A 20,585-nucleotide genomic window follows, 5' to 3' on the forward strand; every position below is an offset into this window, starting at 1 on the left:
GACTCGTTTCCAGCAAGCCAGCCTCTTCCGCCTGGAGCCTGGCTTAGCACTTATGCGGCCATCCAAACACGAAAAAGTTGTATCGTGGAAGCTCCCTAAACTACCGAATCAAACGCACCCATAAAATATAAGATAAGACAGCACCTCTAAGCTCTACGGAAAATAGATTTAACAATCTATCTAATGATACTAGTTATATTATATACTTTAAATACTAATATTTTTTTGGTCAAAGTTAAAAATCTTTGACTCATCAGAATGCAAAAGGATAAAGATCGGATAGATTCGAACAACAATTGCAAAGGAAGAATGACACATTTTGGGACAGAGCAACCCCGTAGTACAAATAAATATTCAACACATTTGCAACAAAGGAGTAGGTTAATGTAATAGGTAAGTTTTTCTGGCATGAGAATGAATAAAAGGAGACTCTTAATAGCAGCGAAAACGAGGAATAAATTCAGATCCAAATTCGTACCGCTGCGCATTAAGTAGGTTAATTCACGCACCAACGCAATATTGAGCATGAGCACATGACACAAGGTTCGTGCAAGCTGGCCACGGCAACTGAAACTGAAAGTAACGGTGACTAAACTATTCAGGTTACAGTCACCACAATTAGTGGCTAAAGCAACCCATCGGTACGACACTGTCGTAAGAACTGCAGGCTGCAAGTTTGTGCAAAACTGAATTTTCACAACATTAGACTAAGGAACCTTACAGCAGAAAGATCTATACTAGATTTGGTCTTTGGCGCCAGTTTAGTTCCCCAAAAATTTTGCCAAATACATGAAAGCCAAAATGGGGTAGCAGCACACCAAAATGCTGACACCAAAAGTTTTTGCATTTTGCTGTTTAGTTGCCAAGAATTTTGCATCGAGATCAGCATTGAATAGTAGATTTTGGTTGCATTAATTATGTTCCATGCAAACTGCTGGTGCAGACTCCATGCAAATTGTACGCATGGTACTTTCATGCAGTTACAAACTGGTTGCATGCAGATTATTGAACAGAATTTTCTCATTCAACAATTATTCAAACACATATAATGAACAGACTTTTCTCATCCAACATTCACAACAATTATTCATCCCTATTACATCACAGACTGTGCTCAAGCATTCACAGAAGCCGTAACACACTGTACTATAGAAACATGTACTGAACCACACAAAACTGTCAATTACGATCCATCAGAGCATTAGCAAGCGAATCACGGATGGCATTCATGCATGACCACTCCTCATCCTCCACTACCTCGGGTTCAGGTTGATTTTCATAAGCTTGTCTCGACACAAAGTTCTCATTTCGGTCACACCTACCAAAATGCTTATCTGCTAAACCACTAGTCCTCACAAAATTATGAAGAGCCATACATGCACAAATGATTTGAGCTTGCTTCTCAGGTGAATAAGGAGGGATCTTTTGCAAGATCCACCACTTTATTTTTAGTACCCTGAATGACCTCTCAATAACATTCCTAAGAGAAGAGTGTGTGTAATTGAAGAGCTCTTCTTTACGTTGTGGCTCGGGCCCATCGCGGAACTCCTAGAGATGGTACTTGGTTCCCTTGTATGGAGCAAGATAACCCAGCCGGTTAGGATACCCGAAGTCCACTAGATAGTATTTGCCTACAGCAGCAAAAAAATTATGAGCAACAGGTACATAACCAACAAGGAACAATTGCACTCATGTGTACCTATGTACCATTTGGTGGATGTGGAAAGACTGCGGAGTATGTTGTTGTTGAATCATTGAACACTCTCATGTCATGAACAGATCTAGGCCAGCCAGCATTAACAAATGTAAACCTCATGTCGAAGTCACAATAGGCCATTACATTTTGTGTAGTGATGCTCTTGCGGCACAAGTGCTGAATAAACAAATGGTTTGGCACGACACAAGGGATATGAGTCCCATCTATAGCCCCTATGCAGTTCTTGAAGTAGGGATAACATCTAGTACTTCTTAGTCTAGGATGCATTGTTCTGAACTGTGGATCTACTGGCTTAATAATGTCTGTAGCAAGCCTGACCAAACACCTCAAAACTTTGGTAAACATTGTTGAAACAGTGCCCAATGACCTCGCAAACATGTCCTCTGCTTGCCTAACAGACTGTGGTGCTCCTACCATCCAAAGAAACATCCCTAAAGCCTCAACAGATGTGGACTTAGTGGTAGACTTGAGCCCATATTTGTCCACTAACAAGTTATGAAGGCTATGGAACATTGTTGGGGTCATTCTAAACATATTGTAACAAGACTTAATGTTGTCAAGCTTATCATGCACCCACTGCAAACCACTAACTCTTGGAGTCCTATACTGAGCCCTATTCATATACTTGTCAATGTGCACAGCAAACTGGTACATACCATGGAGAAACTCATCATCGTCATCATCATTCATTAGCTCTTCCATCAACTCATCATCATCATCATCATCATCCAATATCATCTGCAGCAACTATTGTCTTCTTACATCTTGATCATCATCACCAACCTATCATGGACAGAGACAATAGCAAGTTAGTCATTTGATCAAACAGCCCATGAATCCCATGCATCACTCCCTGTCATCCCACATGATCAAGTTTCAAAATAGCACATATATCCATTCCACAAGTTAATATAGGAAAACAGCAAATAAACCCATCATACTGCATAACAAGTTCAAATTTAACTGACACACCACAACAGGACACAAAAAATTCATACGCCCTGCACCAAATGCCCTACGTGCAAATAAGGCTAAGTTTTCTAGTTGTCCACTGCGCCAGTCTACGGGATATTCAACTCGATGACGTGCATCTTCCCTTCCTTAGTGTCCTGGGCAAGGAAGAAGTCCATTTCAGTTTCTGATTGCACTAGCTTATGCAACCCAGAAAACAAAGTCTTTGTTGTAGTACTGATGCCCAGCTCTTGTAGAGCTATCCTGGTGCACTCTGTTATCTTCCAGGACTTGTCCTTAACTAATCTCTGCAGCACTTCCTCCTTTCTGCTCTCTCTCTCCTTCAAGAACTGTAGCCTCTCTCTGCTTAAGTCATTGTGTGTGGTCATTTGGATGGTCATTGACCTCACTGCTGGGCTCTTTGACCTCTTGCTGGGGCTAGATGCAGTTGTGCTTGTACTGCTGGTCCTCTTGTTTCCAACACTCATAGGGGTCAGTTCATCCTCCTGCTCTTGTCTTGCTTCTTCATCAGAATCATCATCATTCAAGTCAATGGTCTCTCTTGCAATAGGAACAAAGGAGGTTGTCCCATCAACTGTGTTTCCTTTGAACATGCCATGCAGCTGGTCCAAGTATGCAAGCACACCATCCCTTCTAATCTTCAGCAAATCATTGTCACCCTGTACAATATAGACCGATGTAGTTGTCAAGCAATTAGGGAATTAACATTTGTTAATAACAGAGCAACCTATAGAACAAATTACCTGAGCATTGTCATTCCACCATTGGTCAGAAGCATGAATCTTTCCATCTGCATCTATACCTAAGCCAGTGTGGTTTTGTGCTTTGTCACACAATGTCCATATTTTTCTAAGTGTCCTCAGCTTGCCTTGTAGCTGTTCTCTATCATGCATCAAGCCTGATGCTAAATAGTACCTCCAAGCGATGTTCTTCCACCCAAATTTGTTCATCTGTCCTCCTGGATAGTTCCTAGCATGTATCTCGACAAGGTAGGAGTCATAGAACTTCTCTATGTTCTCTCAGGCTAGCCTAACCACCGCATCGTCGTGGGCGTGCTCCTCCCTCTCCTGAGTCTCGTCTAGGGCGGCGTGGTGCTCAGGACATTGATGCCCACAGCGCACGGCAGAACGACGCGCGCAAAGGAGAGCTGCTCCCGCGCTGTCTCTGTCCCTACGGGAGAGAAGCCAATCACTGGATGAAAACATCTCCAACGTCACGATCTTGCTTGGACGGTAGATGTGGCAGGGAAAGTTACGTTGTGACTTGCTGAAGGAAAGTCACCGAATCTGTGTCCGTCGAGCATGGTGGCGGTGTGAATCCACTCGATGGTGAGGCGACACGGATGGGTGGCTGGCGAAGCCTGGCTTCCTAGAAACGACCGCTCGACTCGTTTCCAGCAAGCCAGCCTCTTCCGCCTGGAGCCTGGCTTAGCACTTATGCGGCCATCCAAACACGAAAAAGTTGTATCGTGGAAACCCCCTAAACTACCGAATCAAACGCACCCATAAAATATAAGATAAGACAGCACCTCTAAGCTCTACAGAAAATAGATTTAACAATATATCTAATGATACTAGTTATATTATATACTTTAAATACTAATATTTTTTTGGTCAAAGTTAAAAATCTTTGACTCCTCAGAATGCAAGAATGACACATTTTGGGACAGAGCAACCCCAAAGCACAAATAAATATTCAACACATTTGCATCAAAGGAGTAGGTTAATGTAATAGGTAAGTTTTTCCTGCATGAGAATGAATAAAAGGACTCTTAATAGCAGCGAAAACAAGGAATAAATTCAGATCCAAATTCGTACCGCTGCGCATTAAGTAGGTTAATTCACGCACCAACGCAATACATTGAGCATGAGCGCATGACACAAGGTCACGGCGTCGAGCATGGTGGCGGTGTGAATCCACTTGGTGGTGAGGGGACACGGAGATAATTGGAATTTTGCCCTCACAAAAAGTGGTTTCGCTCGTTTGCCATCCCGCAAAAGGGATTCTGGACACACATGTTAAAATGTCATTTCAATTTTTTTCGCCAAATTTAATCATTTTTTCACGGCCTCTTTTCTTTCCTGTTTTGCCCCTGCTCACCAGCTTTCTCATCCAATCCATTCGAAGTCCCGTGAGAACGAATGGAGAAGAGGGCGAATGGTGAGGGAGAGGAGGGACCGCTTCGACGACGACCTGATCTGGAGAAAGGAGGAGGGACCGCCCAGATCTAGAGCATCCGTGGGGGAGGAGGAGGCGGCAGTGGCGTTGGGAGAAGGCACGGGTGGGGGGGGGGGGGCGGGGGCGATGAAGTTGTAGGGAAGGAGGGGCACAAGAAGGGGGCTGTGAGGGGACGGAGAGAGAGAGGGGGGGGGGGGGGGGGGCTAGGGGCCAAAAGGGAGAGTGGGGAGAGAGGGGGGGGGGGTGGCGACCGTGCTAGGGTTTGTTGTATATATATAAAAATAGAGTTGGGAAAAATGGTTTCTATAGAGTAGTGTTAATTTAGGAGGGAGTATCAAGTCTAGTGGCAGTAGGCTTCAGAAATATTATATACTACTAATAATAGCTACTTGTCCATTTAAAATTATAAGACGTTTTAACTTTCTTAGACACATTGCTTTTATTATATGTGTAGGCACAGTGTATAACGAAAAACTATGTATAAAAAAAAACAATCTTATAATTTGGATTGGAGCGAGCAGTATGCTAGATTTAGCAACAAGAGATCCAAACATGGAGTGCCAATGTCTAGTTTTTTAATTATCCTCTGTACCAGGAATCTATTAGCAAGAGAAATTTTTTTTAATTAGTAATTGCTAAGTATTTTAGCAAGGTGACTACTGAATAAGGGATGCAACTATGACCATGATCTCGACGGGATTAACACACAGCCAGCAATTTCCTGGTCAATTCATTCATCTGACTTTTGACAGCTCCACATCTACTGTATATATGAACACCAGAGTAATGTACTGTATATATGAACAGCAGAGTAATGTACTACCATGAGGACGTACAACAGCAAGAACCAATCCAAGGTAAAAAAAAACACCTCCAGTTATACATGTATATATGTATGTATACTAATTACCACCCAGTAGTGACCCATTCCCCTAAATATAATATATACCTAATAATAAAGAGGTAAAATTTCTTATCACAATTTTTTTCGTCCAACTTTGATCTCTATTCGAATTCTGTTTTTTTTTGTCTGGCGTATCCGTATATTTTCTTCTCTTTTTTATCTTTTTTCTTCTTTCCCGTATTCACGTTGGGCCCGTCCACCTCTCTTCGTATGAGAAATCTGGCCCACTCGTAGGCACGCGCAAGCGCAGGGCCCCACCCATTGCATGCGTGCGCGCAGCGAAGAAGCAAGCAGCCTCATGTGTGCCTCACTCCAATGGTCCTTATTAGCTTGATGACATCATCCTTATGTCAAGCCTAAATTAGTCCATTTCTTTTAGAAAAATAAATCAAGATATACCATCTAAATACAGATATAAATAAAGGCATACTTAGCCGTCCGTCCTAAGATCTATGCCCATGATTAAAAGAACTCATAACCCTTCGAGGTGGACATGGTCCGTGGTGGACCGCACCCTCATCCCCTCGCTAGTCCACGGCCCGTGGATGCCCATTTCTAAATCTAGCCCCTACCTATATTATATATGCACATACTAAGCTATTCTTTGAGTCTGGTACAACTAGCCAACAACCTCTGCCATCTATAGTGAACTACAAATAGACCCTCACCAGATTAAGAATACATCAAAATAATGTTCTAAGTATTTTATTTTTACAAAAAGTACTACTAATTTCATAATTACTTTATATGACAATATAAATAAGTTTCCACTAACAAAAAAAACACTTCCAAAAAAATTTAATGTTTGATTTTTGTGAGCAGATTGCAAATCTGTTGTTGTCGGGTATAAGTAATAGGGATACCTGAAGAAGGGATCTGAGGACCGCGGACGACAACTCGCCAAGATAATTATGGACGTATTTTAGTCTCGACCGACCCCGAAAGGACGGTTTCAGCCTCGCCAGACCCCTCGGGCACGGGCCCCGTGTCGCCTGACTTCGAGGGTACGGGAGCCATCTCGCCCGACCATGAGGGTGCGGGCTCCGTCTCTTCCGACCCCTCGGGCACGGGCTCCGTCTTGTCCAATCCCTCAGGCACGAGCTCCACCTCGCCCGACGGGGTCCGTACCATCCCCAACCACTACGGGTCCAAGCGTGTGGACCTGGGTCAAACCTCTGATCCCAGAAGGGGCGCGGGCATGCCTTGATGTGACCCGTGGCCACGACAGGCCACGCCTGGGGGTTCGTATCGCCAATAGTGATGGGTGCATGGGCATTGTGCTGCCTAATCCCTGTATGACCGCTGACAAGCACGTCGGTTCACCACGCCGTTCATCGGAACGGGATGGAACGCCATGACCAGCTGATGACGTCAAGGCAAAGCACCAGTGGTGAATAGGAGCCCGACGTGGAGCCGTCCCCATCACCATCTATAGCATTGGCGGTACCCGCATGAAGGAGAAGAAAGATGCGGCAGTTCCAGAGGGCTTCTTCTCCTAGATTTTCTCCCTCTTTCTCTCTCTCTCTTCTCTGGTTCTGATGTAACTTGCATCTTTCCGTTCTTCTATAAAAGGGGGAACACAACGCAACACAAACAGAGGCACGAGCACAAGGCTGAGCAGCTGAAAAAACTCTCAGCACTTTTCAATCCTTCCACTAGAGACCTGGGATTCGCTACCTCTCTCGCCCATCTGTAACCCCTACTACAGATAGTGCCGGTAACACGAGCAACAACAGACTGGACGTAGGGATGTTCTGCCCGAACTAGTATAATCCTTGTATCCTCCGAGCACACCATCCAGGCTAGACACGCAAACTAAAAATTTACTAGCCGATGATCCGAAACACCGATAGTTGGTGTGCCAGGTAGGGGGGTTTTTGCACGTCTCGATGTCCACATCAGGCCTCGGATGGCTAGTCATAGCGTTAGCTGGGTCCCGAGTGCGCATGTGCCCTTCAGGACCTAGACCTCATCATCACAATGGAGGAAGAGTTGGCGCAGGCTCCCGCCGGTGTCCAGCCTCTCCACTCCACCAGCCTCAACGCGATCGTCGAGGTGCTTGAGGAGCTACAGCTGCACGCGCCAAAGGCCCGTGTCCCCTAGAGCGACTAGCTCCTCGGCTTCGACTACGGGAGACTGGAGCGCCAACTCGATGCCTTCCTGAGACCCCGACCGTCCTGAGAGGAGCTGCGTTGCCTTACTTTCTCCTTTGCCAACTCCATGATGCATCTCGCAGGAGGGGAACCGCTCTCCCCGGAACACCTCTCCCAGGGCACCCCAACAACGTTCCTATTTGGTTTGCGCAATGCTGCATGGACTGTTGGCCACCTCATGGCGTAGCGCATGCACTCATCCCATGTGAACGTCGAGTTCATGGGGATGATCGAATACGTCACGGAATCTTTCCATGACCTTCTTGCAGGATATTCAGAGTCGCTCTTCGACTCTGACTCCAGTAGGGGAGCCATCACCCCTCATGAGAATATTTTATGACAGGTACTCCCAAGGGACGCATCAAAAGCATCCACGAGGGAGGGGTTACCCCACCGAACGACCTCAACGATGAGGTCATGGAAGATGCAGGGGCCCTTCCTCGCATGTGGGTGGAACAACTAAGGTCGTGGCACTAGGAGATCAAGGATGCATGACTCCAACTCAAGTAGGAGCGCGTATAGCTCGAGCGAGAGATTGAGCGCCACCGAGATGGTGGACGTGCACGTGCCATGGCTCGCGATGTGAACCGGGGGATCATCGAAGATGATGGAGCCCTCACACACTTTGCCCGGGCAAGCCAGAACATCGCTATCGCGGCGGCCTTGCTCCGAGCGCATGGTGGTGCAGCAGGCGGAGAGCTCACTATCTCGGCGATGTGAGCTCAACACCAGTCAATGGGTGCCCTCAGGATGACATGTCAGGGACATGTTTGTCCACCAGGCGCCGTGCGGCGGTGAGGGGTGCGCTATGGCCCTGGTGCATGAGCATCTCGTCCTCCACCATGATGCACGTAACACCCTAGATGCCTGTAGGCATGGATGAAGCGACGAGAGAGAGGAAGTCGGCCGTGGCTACCACCCTCATCGCGGTGAACGCTATAATAGCGATAAGGAATAGAGCCCAAGCTCTGACCTGCCGGGACCTCAGGCCTTCGGCCGACACATCCTCAACGCCACCTTCTCACCATGGTACTGACCTCCAACCAACATCCTGAAATACTCCAAGGAAACAAACCCTGGACTATGGCTTGAGGATTACTGGCTTGCTTGCCAAGCCGATGGAGCGGATAGTGATAGTTTCATTATCTGCAACCTCCTATTATTCCTGGCCAATTTGGCGCAAACATGATTAGAGCACCTTCCGCCCAACAGGATTCAAAGTTGGATGGATCTAAAGGAGATTTTTGTGGGAAACTTCTAGGGTACCTGCACGCATCCTAGGAACCTGTGGGATCTAAAAAACTACCAACAGAAGTCTAGGCAAACTCTTTGTGAGTAGATCCGACGCTTGTCCTGGTAGTGCAACGAGCTGCCCGACGTCGCCGATGCTGACGTTATAGGAGCCTTCTTATCCAGAACCACCTACAAATCCCTAGCTCACAAGCTGGGATGCAAGGGCTTGCAAACCACTAAGGAGCTTCTCGGCATCACCACCAGCCATGCCTTGGGCGAGGAGGCGGTCGGAGCGATTTTTGACCATCCCAAGGGTAAGGTGAAGGAGGATGAGAACATTGGCGAAGGCACCTCCAACCGCCCCAACAAGAAGAAGAACAAGCAGCGGCATGAGGGCTCGCTCATGGTCGCTGCCGATAGCAAGGAGTGTCGGAAGCCCGCTGATGGTACCCCATACCACTTTGAGAGGCTGCTCGATGGGCCATGCCCGAACCATGCCTTCTCCATCAAGCACCTATACAAAGACTGCGCCCTCATGAAGCGATTCCTGTCCGGTGGCTCCAATAAGGGGGTGCTCTATAAGTGAAGCCACACCAGGATCCTATAGCGCTGCATCTCCATTGAACAAGGGAAGTAGTTGCAGAGAGATATCCACGGTGGGGTCTATGGGCACCATGCCACACCTAGGACCCTGGTGGGAAATGTGTTCCTATAGGGATTCTACTAGCCAACCACAATAGCCAGCACTGAACAGATTATGCACACCTGCGAAGGGTGTCAATACTATGCTCGATTGACCCACCTGCCGGCCTACGCACTCCAAACGATCCTATCATGTGGCCGTTCATGGTCTGAGGGCTTGATATGGTTGGACCTCTCAAGAGAGCGCTCGAGGGATATACGCACTTGCTTGTCGCCGTAGACAAGTTTACAAAGTGGATAGAGGCTTAGCCGATCTCCGTGATGTTCTTCCTTGACATCATCCATCACTTTGGACTCCCGAACTCCATTATTACGGACAACGGCACGTAGTTCACCAGAAAAAAGTTGCTCCAATTCTGCGATGAATACCACATTCGTGTCTATTGGGCTGTCGTGGCATACCCCTGCACGAACGAGTAGGTTGAGCGCATGAACGGCATGGTCCTACAAGGCCTCAAGCCTAGGATCTTCAATTGGTTGAATAAGTTTGGTGGATGATGGGTCATGGAGCTCCCTACGGTGCTCTGGAGCCTAAGGATGACCACCAGCCGGGCCACCGGCTACACACCCTTTTTCATGGTCTACGGTTCTGAGGCTATCCTCCTGACCGACCTTGACTATGAAGTGCCGAGGGTTAGGGCGTACAATGAGCAGGGAGCCGAGGCGTCCCTCGAGGATGCCATGGAATAGCTCGACGAGGTGCGCGACATTGCCCTCCTCCGCTCGGCTAAGTACCAGTAGGCATTGTGCCGGTACCACAGCCATCAGGTGCGGGGTCGGGCCTTCAACGTCGGGGACTTGGTACTCTGCCTCATCTAGAGCAACAAAAACCATCATAAGCTCTCTCCGTAGTGGGAGGGACCATACATCATCGTAGAAGTGCTCCGACCTGGCACCTACAAGCTCAAGACCATCGACGGCAAGGTCTTCATCAATGCATGGAACATCGAGCAACTACATCCTTTTTACCCTTAGCATATGCATGTACCCATGAAAACTAAGAACGGTGTTTCTGAAATACAAAAATACTTTCTTTATCGCTATCTCATCCTCGATCCTTAGTGACACCTGACCCCAGCAACAGCATAGGGCTAGGCCTCACTCAGGGGCTAATAAGAGCATACCTATTTAGAAACAATCATTGTGTCCGACCCCTTCCCACATTAATATCTAAAAGCAAGAGCTGTTGAAATGGACACTAAGTAAAGTTGGTCAGAATACAAGGAACCTATGCCCCAGCGGCTATGATGTTCTTGCTCACCAGCGTGATCAGGGTTCTTTCGTCTACACCTTAAGCTTTATAGCCTTAACAACAGAAAAGGGTCAGAATGTGTCAGGTATTGATATTAGGGATACCCAAAGCAAGGAAGTTAGCACACACGCTGACTTCCCCAGAAGGGGCAAGGCGTATTAAAAAGTCTTGCCTGACCCCTAGGACACGGGCTCCATCTCGCCCGACCACAAGGTCGCGGGCTCCATCTCGCCCGACCTCTTGGGTGTGGGCTCCGTCTCGCCTGACCTCAAGGCTGTGGGCTCTGTCTCGCCCGACCCCTTGGGTGCGGGCTCTGTCTCGCCTGACCCCTCGGGTGTGGGCTCTATCTCGCTCGACCCCAAGGACGCGGGTTCAGTCTTGCCCAACCCTTTGGGTGCGAGCTCTGTCTCGCTCGACCCTAAGGATGTGGGTTTTGTCTTGTAACACCCCAGGTGTTTGTCACCAGTTAAGCAATGGGTTTAAACTCAACCATGGCATGTTAAGTGGTGATGGAGATGTTAGGTCGAACATATGAAAATGAGGCACCACTTAAACTTGGACCATGCACTATTGCTTACATGCTGCCTTTCTAAAAAGTATGCTTGAGTAATGCGGGATGTACTTGTTTCATGTGTCTCGCATCAATATCCATCTATATTGATCCATGGAAAAGTTTTGTGAAGTTTGGAATCGAGAAGTCACATGAAATGACAAGTTATGTCCTTGCTTGAATTGTTTTATAAAGTGAACAGAATTCTAGATCATCAACCAAACCTTGAAACCTTGCCCAAATGACTCTAATTGAACTCTACAACAAAAGTCATGAAGGGTTCATGTTGAGTGGAGGACAAGAAAATACCTCAATTGGTCTAAAACTCGGATTTAAGCCTTACCGTGATGCTACTTTGACCTGGTTTGAACTATGGTTTAGATGAATTTCATGGTAGTGGAACCTAAACAAAAGTTAAAGTTTGAGGGGAGTAGAACAAACTTTGTTTTTGTACCAAGAGCCAGATCAGCTTGTAAGAAAGTCAAACCGAGGCTCAAACTTTGAATCTGCTGCTGTTTTTAGAGTCCAAAAATATTCTAAGTCTGAGTTAACTGAAACCTGAATTTTTAGTTTCGTGTACCCCGCTTTGGAGCCTTGTATCTCTCCAACCAGGCCGAATTAGACTTTGGCACTTTAATCAAAGTTGGAGATCTCACGTAACTCTACAATATTGGTTACTACCTCTTGTGCCAAAACTAAACAAATTCGGAGTTACGAAGGGACGAAGTTTGAGTTTTAGCTTGTATTTGTGAGGTGGTATTTAATCCATTCATTTAGTTTGGAACACGATGTGGCTGACAGTGCTCGCTGGCGCTCTGCAGGTCGCGTGGCGCCTTCGCTGCTTGCATGGCCGCCAGCTCGCCTCCGCCTACTCAAGTAAAGGGCCGTCACCCTCCTCTCCACTCTCTCTCTCCCTCATTTCCCCTTCCCTCTCCTGCTCTCTTCAAGCCGACACCATGTCGTCGCCTTGAACGCTGCTGCTGCTGGACTCCTTCCTAGACACGCCATCGAGCGAAGCTCGCTGCCGCCAGCGCTGCTGCCCCTCGGCCTCCCCATGCCCAGCCCCATGCTCGTGCCGTACAACGCTACTACCGTGTCGCCTCGCCACTGCCATAACCGGCTGCCGCCGCAGCACGCCGCCCGCACACGTGGCCAGGAGGGCCACGGGCTACAGCTGGCCATGCCGTTGGCCAGGCGTGGCCGCAGCCATGCCCGGCCAACCCCTCCCTGTCGCTGCCGGCTCTCTCGGCCGAGCCCGGCCAGCCCAAGCCGTGATTTGATTCATTCTATGAAGAAGAGAACGCCAGGGACCTTGGGTTAAAATTCAAAGGAAAGCAGGGGCCCCAATGCACATCTATGACTCATTTGAATAGTTCTCGTAAGGACCTCTTCGATGGATTTTTATTTGTGTTAACTATAGGGACCCTGATGCAAGATTTATAATTCCTTTTCTCTGGTTTTTACAGATTTGAATGATCAACTTTAAAAAATCGTAGTAAATTGTAGAAAAATCCAAAAGTAGCAAATGAGAACTTTTTGGAATTCTTGTGAAATTCTCTATGCACTAGATCTATAATATAGCATTATTTAGTTAAAGTTTGTGCTGTAAAAATCAATTTATGCAGTTAGGTTTGTAATACTAGTTGTGTATTGTCTTTTTCATAACTGTAGTTATTTTGCTCAAATAATTGTAAAATGTTTATGCAGTGCTCACCAGGTGATTTTTGTTGTCTGGTAAAAATTTCAGGAGTTTAGGATTTATATTTTAAGAGTTATAAAAATAACAAATGCCCTGTATTGCTTTGCTCCTACTCTGAATAGTCCTGCATGTTTGAATTAATTGGCTTAGTTAAGTTATGAATCATGACTTTATGATAATACATGAGTTTTAGTACTTTCCTTAAGCTTTTCAAAAAGCTAAATATCATGATTTTTGGTTAAGTAGATCTTGAGTTATACTTGCTTAAATCTCTGTTGTTGTTTCTGCCCAAACCCAGAGAGGGTTTCCTTGTTCTTATTGTGGAGCCTTCTTAATAGTAGAATTAGCTTGAGGTGTTTACAACAAAGTTGTTTAGAATTTGCTAAGCTTTCTAAAAAGTCTAGAACCACATTTATTGAACATGTAGAACTCCAGTTACAGCTGTTGTCTAGAACTCCATTTATAAGTGTTATCTGTGCTGCTGTCTAGATTTCTATACATGTGCTAGGTGATTGCCTTAGCTTGCTCTTGTTTTGGCTAAACATATTGGTTAGTTCTTGATTAATGCATGTGTGCAATGTCTGAACTTAAGTTCACTTATGTACTATGCCTAATATGTTTACTATCCCTTTATAATAGGTTGTGTGATGTTTAGTTAAATAACTCTAGGTGCCTATGTCTTGCATGGTCTTATGTTTGCCTTGAATGCTATTATGTGATGCATCTCATATTACCATTCTTCATATTCATGCACTTGCATCGTGCATCTCAATTAGGTACGCTAGATGAACCACGTGCCGGATGGGATGTTGGAACCTAACCCGAAGATGGTGCATGGTGAACCTATCTCGAAGATGGAAGGACTTCGCGAGTGTCGTCTAACAAACACTAACCTAGTTTTGGATTCTAGGCAAGCCCTGGAGCATTCTAAGTCTCTCATGTTTTTACAAATATCTTGAGTATCTTTTATTGTTGATGATGCATTAAGTATAGGAATTGGTTGGAACCAATTGTTGCATTATATCCTTACCTTGTCTAGATAAAATCCTATGAATCCTAATTAAGTGTAGGATCGAATGATGCTTAGCTATGCTTAGATCGGTAGAAGTCGGGTGATTTCATGTCACCTGTGAGATGTAGGATGAGCTCTGGTCACGGTTGGCTATATTTGCTATCATGGAAAAGAACCATGTGTTAATAATGAAAAGAGACCGGACGGGATGACGGTAGTGCAGCAACAAGGCATGGAGGTCTTGGGTGTGCATCTATCCCCGTCTGTGTCGTTTAAGGTCCGATTTGTTGTACGTCCTCATGTCATGTTGAACGTAGCCTAACACTTAGCTGGCCGGATAACTCATTCTAACCGCAAAGCCTAGTAGCTCGACTCAGGCCAAGAACGTGAGTAGTGGCGTGCATTCTGGAGTTAGTAAGGATGTGCGGAGAGCCATTGGCGTAAGCCCAAGGTGGGTTAGAGTACCGATCACCCTTGGCAGAGTGGTTCTCTGAGAATGCCGATCTGTTCATACTCGCAACTCCTGAGTTGTGCCAAAGGTGACTTGATTGTGACCCTAATGGGGAAAGCAGGGTTTGTGTTAGGAATACCCCTCCAGCTTGATAGGAATCGATTTGAATCGTCGTCTCTCCCGGATAGTGAGAACTTGACTGAGCAGCGGCAACATAGATTCACTAAATTTAAAGATATGGTTAAATGATGATGATGATGATGATAATGATAATGTGCCATGAAATACCTGATATGGTTATTATTGTTTGCAACTTAATCAAGTGATTGATTAGTACAGGTGCTAATATAGATGGTAGGTAATGGCTAAAAGTCACTGCTAGTACAGGTGAATAATGCTAATGGTTACTCAAGCTTTTATGCAAAAAGGTTGTATAGCTAGATCCACTGATAAAGCCTTGCATAATCCTTGGTGTCACTTTATTTCTAGTTTATGACGGGTAAGTCTAGCTGAGTACATTCGAGTACTCAGGGTTTATCCCACCATGTTGCAGGTGGAGTCCTCGGCCTGCTGAAGATGGTGGCTAACCACCGGTGGGCTCGGTGATTCTATATTTAGTTCTCATCTATATGCTTTTGTCTGAGGATGTCACTTATGCTAGCAATGTATTTGGAACTTATATTAATGTAATCATTTGAAAGCTATGTTGTTTTCAATAATCGGTTTTGAAACCCAAACTTATACTATTATTTGTGAACCCCTTTTGTAATATTATTTCCGCTGCAACTCTGCGTATGTGATGTGTATTTGCTTAATCACGCGATCTTGGTTGTGATGTTGATTTACCGAGGTCTTTCAGGACACTCGGTGGACTTCTAGGTTTATATAAGTGAAAGTATGTGCGTGTCAACGTGTTAGCGGGGACAGCCGTACTTGATCTTGTATAAATTGGGCGGTTCTATCACAGCTGGCATCAGAGCAAGATTAAGCATAATACTGTCATGTACATCATTTTAAAAACATAGTTTTTGTTTTAAAAAGCCTATTTTGACTAAAACTTTAGCTATAGGAAAATTTGTCAAAACTTATTTGCAAAACTATGCTAGCGACATCCTCCTTTATGCCTAGTTAAGGACTATTAGGTGGCTATCTAAGTACTAACATAGGGGTTTTTACTTTCGTCGTCCATATGTCGTGCTATTGTATGGATGTCATTCGCTTGAATGGTAATGTATGGATCAATTGCCTCTACGCCCAGGTAAGTGTGAGTTGTGAGAGCATGACCGTCCAACTATCGGTCTAGGGGAGAGTTAGCTGTGGTTACTAGAATATTTACATGTTATACGCATGTATATATAAAGGTACTTAATTGTGGGTATATCTGTCGGGTAGCTATGGATACCAAAGTATATACATCTGGGGATGTATATATGGAGAGTATCTTAGTTTACTACTTTTATTGTGTGCTTATTTATCTCTTGTGGGGATGGGTTGTAATGAATTTGCCTGCAAGTACGCTAACCACGAATGCGTAGATTGAATGTAGCTGACGACTAGCTATACATCGAGAGAGTACGTGTTATGCCACCGACATAGAACGTGATTGCCACCTTAGGCTGGCAATTTTGTGAGGACGAATAGGACGAGCATACATCATGATTGTGCTTGTGCATAAATATGCTTCCCTCACCTAGTTCTAATACTAAGTAACTTGTGATCAATGTGATGTTACTATCTTCCCTATGTGAAGCTAGACAAAATGTCTTCTTCCATGCCGCTTGAATAGCTATGCTTGAAGATAGTGTGTGATTAGCTTTACCTTGTATGTTGCTTCCAAAGGAAATAAAAGATAACAGTACCTTACCACCAGGTTCATATGTTTATGTGTAGTGGTGTTGCTGTAGGTGACTGCTTGTTATGTATGAGCTTTGTGCTTCGTAATAGTCATTTAAGCTAATTGGATTGAGTGTTTTGAAATGCTCGCTTAAGACCATGATGTAGGTGTGGATGCTCATTATCTAGTTAGTGTCGTAGTTGTCACCCCTTTTGTCCTCGGTAAGCATACGAGTGTTGAAGAGCGCTATCCTGGAACAGCGTCCAAGTTTTGATAATCTCATGGTTGTCGTTTCCAATTGAGTTCTCTTTTAGGAGCCTGAGCCTGTACACGAGGTTGCTAGCCTTGAATGTTGCGCTACGAAGACCTTTATCCATGCCTTTGCTTGACCTTAGGCCCAAGCTTAGTTCCCTTGATTTCTTGCATGTTTTGTGGTTGTCCCGCTCCTGTGTGGGAGGACCCTGCTCAAAAATCCTTATTAGATCTCATTGCTCCTTCTTCTACAGATGATCTGGTGCAATGCTAATTGCTATCTATCCTGGCTTTGGAACCTTTTCCTCGTAGATCATGGCATTGCTTTATCAACTCAATCCCTAGTCAGTGCATTGGCTCTGGCCCTCGAATCTCATTTATTTTGCCTCCAACCCTTTCAAGTCTCTGGATGTTTATCAGTCTTGATCTCATGTTGTTGCTCGGCAAGACGAAATCTCATGTTAATCTTTACCTGGTAATCACCTTGGTGGACACAAGGCGTTTATGGAAATTAAGCAAGAGTCTCCTGCTTAGTTGCCTTCGGCAATTAGGCTATGTTCTTTTGCGCTATGTTTGGATCTTCTGATCGCCTCCTTGTTGGCTCCTAACCTTGTGACTAGCTTTGTTTGCTATCCTTCCTTCGCATAGTGCTTGCTCCTATGCAACCAAATTTGTGCCACGTGAAAATTCTTGTGGGTTGTAGGTTCAGTAATGGTGCCACGATTAGTGATCTACGGTGCCGTGATGAAACCGAGAGCCTCCTGTGGGTGCGCACACAAGGTTGTGCTGCTCGGCACGTGCTGGTATCGAGGTTCCTAGTCATGATCCATTACTAAACTGCACCGATGTGTTATTTTCACGTGAGCTCTTCCTTGGTTATCTGTCCTTATCATGTCAGAAGATCTGTATGCCGAACTAGATACCATAGGACTTCCTTCTGGAGTCATCCAAAGGATAACCTTTGAAGAGCAGGTCACTGACATAAACAATAATAGACTGCAAGAGATGGTAGACAAGTGACTCTACTTGACGGTCCCTGTAATGATGTCCGTCATCTAGTGAGCAACTTATGTCATTCTCATTGGATCAGACAGGCACACAACACTTAATGTTGGACAAGTTGTTAGTCAGATAAGAATCGAACATCACATTATGATTATGACCTGGCTATCCAAGTCTTGATCATTATGTGCATGCGGATCGCACAGTCGAGATCAACCATCTCTAGTGTGACCCCTTGCCTGCTGACTTCGATGGCGACCATCTATTACGCATCAATCACAACTATTGTTGGCAAGAGTGAAGATTTAGAACTTTTAGTGTTGAGAGACAACTGATTAGTTACTAATTGGAAGCTTAACCTCCAGCTAGGTGACAACTTTTTGCTAATTATGAAAGCACATCCCTAGTTTCAGTCAGCATCATTGTGCCCCTAGGTGCCACTAACATATGTGTCCAGACTCTATTGGACGAAGTGTTGAAGGTTATATAGGAATGGTTCCTTATCTCTGTAGGACAGTCCCTCCATGTAGAGTATGCTTTGTGTCCCGAAAACATAGCCACAAGTCCAATGCTTGTGCATCATCAAGTTGGTGTCTAAATCAAATGATTTAAGTTGTTTCCTGAGAACCACATATGGAAAACCTTAGTCTACATCCTCAGAGAAAAGAGCTGCTGCTGCTGCTATACAAAGAGATCGAGAGTATAGAACACACACCACAACGTGTGAAGCAAAGAAAGAGAAGAACGAGAAATCTGTCCAGATTTTAGGGTACAAAACCGAACATCTTCAAGCCAACGATTAGTGACTCAAACATTGTTGGAATGGCCTCAAACTTTGGTGACCTCATTCCTCACTTAGGACACATCGATGCCTTAAGTTTGTTTGAGGATTGGTTGAGTGAAACATCGGATTTGAGAGATGTTTTGTCAATTCGGTACGCTATAATTATAGAATAGAGCAGTTTTGGTAGCCACATTGTTTGGATAGTCAAACAGTGTCCGTTTGAGCTGAATTTTGGTGAGCAGTTAGGGGACTCATGGATCTATATTTCTACCTAAATTCATGCACAATGGAGCACTAGTTTGTGAAATATGAACAAAAAACCGAAGAGTACAGAATCTATAATTTCTTTGTGACTGCGATCATCCTTCGCATTCTAAAGTTGTGTTTGCAATTGATGTCAAGGTATGTAACACGGTCAATAATTGTTGCTAGATTATCCTTTAGATGCCCTAAAGAAGACTCCTTGTACCCCTTTGTACCTTGTTCTTGGCCTCTTCTATCAACAATGTTCGAGCAATCGAGGTGTTCTACGAGTCAATTTGTACCCTTGCAAATCGGAAGCAATTTGAAAGGTGTCAAACAATAGATTTCAAAATTGTGATTTGGAGATATTGACTGACATTATAAATGAAGCCCCAATGTGAAAAGTAGTTCCACAAAGATACTTTTGATATAGTGCAAGTCAACTCAACGTACTGAGCAACTGCACCGTGAAGGAGAATCATGCTCAAAATGCATGGTAGTGAACTATTTCCCTAGTTTGAGGAAATACTTGCAACTTTTATTGTACTATAGGCCTCGCTATCCATCTTCCTTGGCAATGTTTTTCAATGCTACCTTGTCATTTGGTGCCTTCCATGTGTTTTTACCCAAGAGGTTGCATCAAATTTAACCTAGATTCCTGTTGCCACTTAGATTCTAAGGTTCCCTTAGCTAATGAGCATCGAAATTGCTGGGTAGTCAGAGTCAGCTATCACATTCATCTTCACTCAATAGACTCAGATAATGCAGTGTTGTTATCAGAGAAAGAGCACTGCACACATGGAACATTATGTAGCTTTCCATCAGTTAACATCTGAGTGATTGCACTGCTAGAACCAGCTTGGATATTGGTTAGCAAGCTTCTCATACCCTCAAAGGATGTTTACCTTGTCTACGATCACATCCTTTATGAAAAGTTGTGCTCAAGACACTTTAGTAGAGAACTGCTTTTCAAACCTTGTGAACAAATATAGTACCGTTGCGAGGAATATCTGTCAATAGACTGCGGTCTAGTGCAAAGTCCATATGGTCTGTGCTATATCCACTAGGGAAGTAGATATTACAAGTATTTAGTCTATGCTTGAATCACTCTTCGTACATCGAGGACAAAGTACGCAGGACAATGCTATCTTGGATTCCTCCCAATGTAACAATGTTTTATGAAAGCCAATGAACGAAATTCTTTTGACAAAAATTTACTACAGCAAACAAGTATAGAAGGTCGTCTCGACCAATTTGGTCCCTCTGGTGCTTGAAGCTATGTAGCCTAAAGCTATCGCTGATATTGGAAACTGGTAACATGTCTCTCTTCCATAAAAGTCTTTTGTCCTGAATCTCAGGACGCGATTCCTTTAAGGGGGAAGGCTGTAACACCCTAGGTGTTTGTCACTAGTTAAGCAATGGGTTTAAACTCAACCATGACATGTTAAGTGGTGATGGAGATGTTAGGTCAAACATATGAAAATGAACCACCACTTAAACTTGGACCATGCACTATTGCTTACATGCTGCCTTTCTAAAAAGTATGCTTGAGTAATGCTGGATGTACTTGTTTCATGTGTCTCGCATCAATATCCATCTATATTGATCCATGGAAAAGTTTCGTGAAGTTTGGAATCAAGAAGTCAC

The 20,585-nt window shown here is 44.7% G+C and overlaps 1 pseudogene; it reads right to left on the minus strand.

Annotated features, from left to right (window-relative positions):
• Positions 1-768: 768 nt before the first annotated feature.
• On the minus strand, positions 769-2,455 carry LOC136507532 (uncharacterized; annotated as a pseudogene).
• Positions 2,456-20,585: the final 18,130 nt, after the last annotated feature.

The sequence above is a fragment of the Miscanthus floridulus genome, chromosome 15 (genome assembly GCF_019320115.1).
Source record: "Miscanthus floridulus cultivar M001 chromosome 15, ASM1932011v1, whole genome shotgun sequence".
Lineage (NCBI taxonomy): Eukaryota > Viridiplantae > Streptophyta > Magnoliopsida > Poales > Poaceae > Miscanthus > Miscanthus floridulus.